The following is a 6,115-nucleotide window of genomic DNA, read 5'->3' on the forward strand; positions in this document are numbered from 1 at the left end:
GCAATATTCCAGCAATATCGAGGCGGGGGACACCAGAAAATGGGCTTCACACATTGTACCCATGTGGGGAATCGAACCCGCGTCTTCGGCGCAACGAGCAAACGCTTTAATCACTAGGCTACCCCACCGCCCCTACAGGCGTTAAGGATAACGTCTGCATAAACATTTTGATAAATATGTAGAAACCAAAGGTTCTCAAGAAATAAGCCGAGTTGATATTCCAGTTTGTTTGATTTTACACAGATATATTAAAACAAATTATCAAAGTTTTGTTAAATATCATTTTGCTAACGTATATTATCATGGGCGGAGGCATCCCTACCACTGTATAGATACGATGTATGCGAAATATGACGGACATTTGGCGTACAGACAACATGTATTGACATAACGGTAACCCTATAATACCGTATACAGCACGTGTCTACACAAAACATTTACACAAGATATCGGACTTCCGGAGTGTCTAATGTTTATCAGGTCATGTACATAACGTATATTGATATGAAGAGCATACAGATATATACAGATATATACAAATACATACAGATATATTAAGCTGTTCACTGGTCGCAAGGGGAACATGGGTTGTTGTATCCAGACACATAGAGGGTACATCAACTCATGGCCCTGAAGGGATCAGTGAACGACTTATGTATCTTACCGAACACCTCAATGTTAAGTTTGAACTGTTCGGAGCATGGGTATCTGATCGTACACTTCAGCCAACCTATGTGAATCAAACGATTCAGATCTTACATCGTCCTGTTTTTCTCCCAGGTATCATCTAAGTAAATTCGCTGCGGTGTAATTCTGATTCGTATTATTCACAGGGACTATATTTGAACGTTTTGTCAAAATATAATTATTGGAATGCGAGACAAATCTTTTCGTAGCCATCACTTGATTTTGCAGACGACACAAGAAAAACAAAACAAATTTAGAGTTATCTCTTCTCCATTGATTTGCATTCGCAAGACATCGGTAATTTGTGTGCACCATGCGTGATTCAATGTTATTCGAAATAAAGAAGCACTACCATGAAGTACCGAATGAGTTGCCATTGGCAGCGGAGTACTTTGCAAGTAGCCAATCAAAAAACGACATTTATGAGTGAGTTAATATAATATTGAAATATACGTTCTCCATATATACAGAACAAATAAAATGATCATCAGGATTGTATACATAACATAATTATATTATTTTAAACGGCATCCGATATATATACAAAATATATATTGATAAATAGGTCATCCGGCGTATATACAGAACATTATGTTATGTTTCTCAGACTGTATACATAACATATACGTATACAAAGGTCACATGACGTATATACAAAACATATAGAACGATCCTCGGACAAGTCTACAGGACATAAATAATATACCGAATACATAACCTTTGCATATTAAATATATAGAGTACATGTACAAAAATATAACGCACATTCAGTGTACATTCAGTACATTATAAAGGCATTGATTGGTAACAAGCTGAAATCGTCTCGGAGGCTGGACATCCGGATTATCGGCGTCCAGACTAACGAGGCTTCACTGTATACCAGGCGTATATACAACTAGATGTGAAGTAGGACATTTTGTTTCTTTCTGTAATTTGGTCGCCTGGTATTGTCTGTATTATAAACCTGGGGGTCACCCGTACTATAAACAGTAAACAAAAATAATCAGATTTCCTCACATTGCAAAGAAGGGGTTAAATCTGGCTATATCCATCGACACATATGAGCAAAAAGTACATATGTCCTCAGGGCATCCCAAGAACGTGTATAGAATAACGCCCTAATCAATTAGCATTACAGCCATATTAACGCTTAGATCACACTACCCCTTAAGGAAGGAGTATGCGTCACGAGACATACAGTTAACGTCTCTCTGACCTTTGACTTAGTTTTGGTATTCTGTGACATGAGCCCGAGAAAACAGGTGACATTGATCTACCACTTAGTCTGAAATAGCGAACTTTAGGTCAAAGATGCGCAGTCTTGTATAATGATTATTATTTCAATAATTATGGGTGCAAACAGGTGCATTTGTGGATATGCACACGAAGATCAGTGCAAGTGTCAAGTTGATGACTTGTATGTGAAACCGATGAAACGCATTCGTAAGATAGGAGAAAATGCGAAACTGTCCAGACAAGTAACATTTCTATTGTTTTTAGAAACGACGCTCGGCATGTATGCTTCAAACAACATACAAATGTTTCTCTACTTATTTGGTTTTTTTTAATTAATGTCAAAATCTTGTGCCATTTGTTTGTTATTTTTATACTTTTAATATAGAAGCGAACAGTTGTGCATTTGTGATATGCGAATTCCTTATTTTACAGGAAGTGTTTGTCACAATATTTTTTATAATATTGCTCTGAATCAAATTTTTGTCTCAGTGTTATTGTGATAATACACTGTCGTATTTCTTTCTCAGGATTTTACTCCATATCTATTTGTCATAGTGTTTTAATATACCCGCGTGTAACCTATTTATCATTGTGCTTTGTTGCCTGACATTGCTCTAAATTAACTACTTGTTATAGTGCATTGTGATGTCTGTGTGGGAACTATTTATCATGGCATCTTTGTGCCATACCTATTTGTCATGGTGTTTTAATATACCTGTGTGTGACCTATTTATCATTGTGCTTTGTTGCCTGGCATTGCTCTAAATTAACTACTTGGTACAGTGTATTGTGATCTCTGTGTGGAAACTATTTATCATGGCATCTTTGTGGCATTGTTTTAACGTAAATACTTTATATGGTGTTTTGTCACATGTATATGTGGGAACTATTATCATGGCGGTTTTTCTTGGGGTGGCATTGCTCGAAAGTAGAAACATGGTATGGTGTGCGTTTTGGAGGGGTCTTTTTTATTTTGTATTTTTTTCTTTTGTTGTTTTTGCTGAAGGAACTATATGTCGTGGTTTAATATACTTAACCTCTTCCAGTCAATATAATGTTTTCAAAACATATTGCTTAAAGGTCACATGCAACCAAAAAATCAAACATAATTAAAACACATTTATCACTTATTCATGACATATAATATACATTGCTGCTTTAAAAAAACACAAATAAACAAAATTATAAGGGTACAATCGCCATTCAAAAGTGCAATATTTTGTACTTGGGCTTACTTCCCCCGAAACGAAGTCATCGGGAGACCGAACCAAGTCATAGCGGGTGGATATGCACTCAAGTGTAACAGCGGCTTCTGATTGGCTGTTTCATTTGCTGATATACTGAGGGTTCATTGTGTGTACAGAAAGATGATCTGTTTGATGGGCATTTTAGAAGTATAGCGAGTCACAAGAAAGTAAGATTCTTTATGGATAACAACCTCTTTTTGTGTACTTGATGCGTCGTTTCAGTATGGATTCATACACAGTTATCAAACAAAATCATACACACTAAAAGAAGTCGTTATCCATGAAGAATGTATATAGAGATGTTGAGTTTTGAAAATGCATGTTCTCTGAATTTGCGTTCGATCCAATCAAAAATCATGTCAGTAGATATGGTAAACTACTGAGTGGCTGGAATCTGCCATTCGTCCAAGTACAAAGCAGGACTTGAAACTGACAAGAGTTTGCACCAGTTTCCGTCAGATCCAGTCATCCGAAAAAAGTGAATGTAGTTTGTTTGCAACCCACAGACATAAAAACATGTCATGTGTATCACACAGGACTCGGGTGCACGAGTCATAAATCAACTTATTTTCTTTATGTCGTATAGTCTGATAGGTGTTAAGTTCAAATTGCACGTGGTCAATGATTGAAGCTGTGTACTGCATGCTGTCTTTAGCAGACAGGCAGACAGACATATAGGTGTGAATAAACCAGACACTAAGATTTCTCTGTGACAGAGACTGCTTACCACAATCAACAAGTTTATTTTACGTAACGAGTAGATTATTTACTTGTTTGTGTACACAACCAAGATTAGATTACTGCTCACGACCTCAGACGCTGGGCATGCATACTGTTTCAAGCTCCGCGAACCTATTCACTGCGCATGCATTATGGACGCAGCGCAGCACAGCTGTTGAAACCAGTTTTCCCCCCAGCGCTGGGGGGAATTTAGTGAAACGTTTGAACTCCGATTTCGCGGGCTTTTTTTTCATCGCGTTTTTTTCAACTTTATAAGTTGAATTGGCATTTTTTATGATTTGTTTCGGTAAGTGCATGTGACCTTTAAAACAATTTTGATAGGTTCGTATTACGAGAAAGGAATTACAAGAATATACTCAGAGGATATATATTGTGCAATGGACAAATTGAAATGGTCTTTGTCTCAACTCATGTTAGAAGTTGCAGCAGCAAAATGAGTTTAGTTTTATGCCACAGTCAGCAATATTCCAGCTATATCGAGGCGGTCTATAAATAATTGAGTCTTGTTCAGACAACCCAGTGATGAATAACATGAACATCGATCCAGGCATCTGGGAACCGATGACATGTGTTTCCCTAACCGGCGAGCCTGATCACTGCATCCCGACAACCGCCTCTCACGACAAGCATGTGTGATTGAAGATCAATTCCAACCCGGATCTTCACGGGTTCGACGCAATCGACTGGTAAAGACAAGGAGCAAATACTGTAGATGGAGATGAAAATCTGTTTATTTTCTTGCAGAACATGAAAATGTAAAGCGAATAACAAACATGTTGAATAAGGTGCAGTTTGAGTAGTTTTGTTACAGAGGGTTTACACAATTACAGCAGAGAAAATACAGTTTTAAAAAATAGATGTGTTGGGAAACAAAATTAGTTTGCCGTTTTCTCCTCACGGCATTATGTAACTCACTTCAGGGATGCACATAAACGGGTTTGTGTTGTTAAAAATATTCTTTAAGTTCACATATTATCAACCAACAATCCCTTCCAATATTGAAGTATACTATTAAGATCAGGAAATTGTGTGTTAATTTGTATTGCAATAATTACCATAGACCGTTTCCTACAGGTGACACGCATAAATGTTTGACATGCTACTCAAGCAGATGACCCTGAAAGAGTGACCATTAGTACTCGCGCACGCTATTCTCACATGAAATGGCATGCAGAGCAAACGAAAAAATACAAACCTGGAAACCTTTTTTGCAAATGTTTTTCCTTTGGTTAGAAACATGAAACCAATTGATATCAGTGGTAGCGAAAGGAGATACACATTTGAAATATAGTGCATTCTCATTTATAATAATTCGTCTCTTACCCTACTTTTATGGTTTAGCAAACAGTGTAAAATATTATAAGTGATTTTATTGTTATATTAAAAAAACTCTCCGTTTCTGTTTATTACAAGAGTCACCTCATCCGGGATTCGTGCCTTGCAAAAGGGCACTGTGTGTATATACATGACTATAAAGAAGGGTGAGTTGACCGTAGAGATGAGAAAAATGGATAAACATGCACATTTAAAGTTCCGTGGATTTCAGTGAATACGTATAATGAATCAGTGTAGATTTCAGTAAATGTGTATAATGAATCAGTGTAGATTTCAGTAAATGTGTATAATGAATCAGTGTAGATTTCAGTAAATGTGTATAATGAATCAGTGTAGATTTCAGTAAATATGTATAATGAATCAGTGTAGATTTCAGTGAATACGTATAATGAATCAGTGTAGATTTCAGTGAATATGTATAATGAATCAGTGTAGATTTCAGTAGATGTGTATAATGAATCAGTGTAGATTTCAGTAGATGTGTATAATGAATCAGTGTAGATTTCAGTGAATATGTATAATGAATCAGTGTAGATTTCAGTAAATATGTATAATGAATCAGTGTAGATTTCAGTGAATATGTATAATGAATCAGTGTAGATTTCAGTAAATATGTATAATGAATCAGTGTAGATTTCAGTAAATGTGTATAATGAATCAGTGTAGATTTCAGTAAATGTGTATAATGAATCAGTGTAGATTTCAGTAAATATGTATAATGAATCAGTGTAGATTTCAGTGAATACGTATAATGAATCAGTGTAGATTTCAGTGAATATGTATAATGAATCAGTGTAGATTTCAGTAAATGTGTATAATGAATCAGTGTAGATTTCAGTAGATGTGTATAATGAATCAGTGTAGATTTC

Source organism: Haliotis asinina, chromosome 16, assembly GCF_037392515.1.
Source record: "Haliotis asinina isolate JCU_RB_2024 chromosome 16, JCU_Hal_asi_v2, whole genome shotgun sequence".
Classification (NCBI taxonomy): Eukaryota; Metazoa; Mollusca; class Gastropoda; order Lepetellida; family Haliotidae; genus Haliotis; species Haliotis asinina.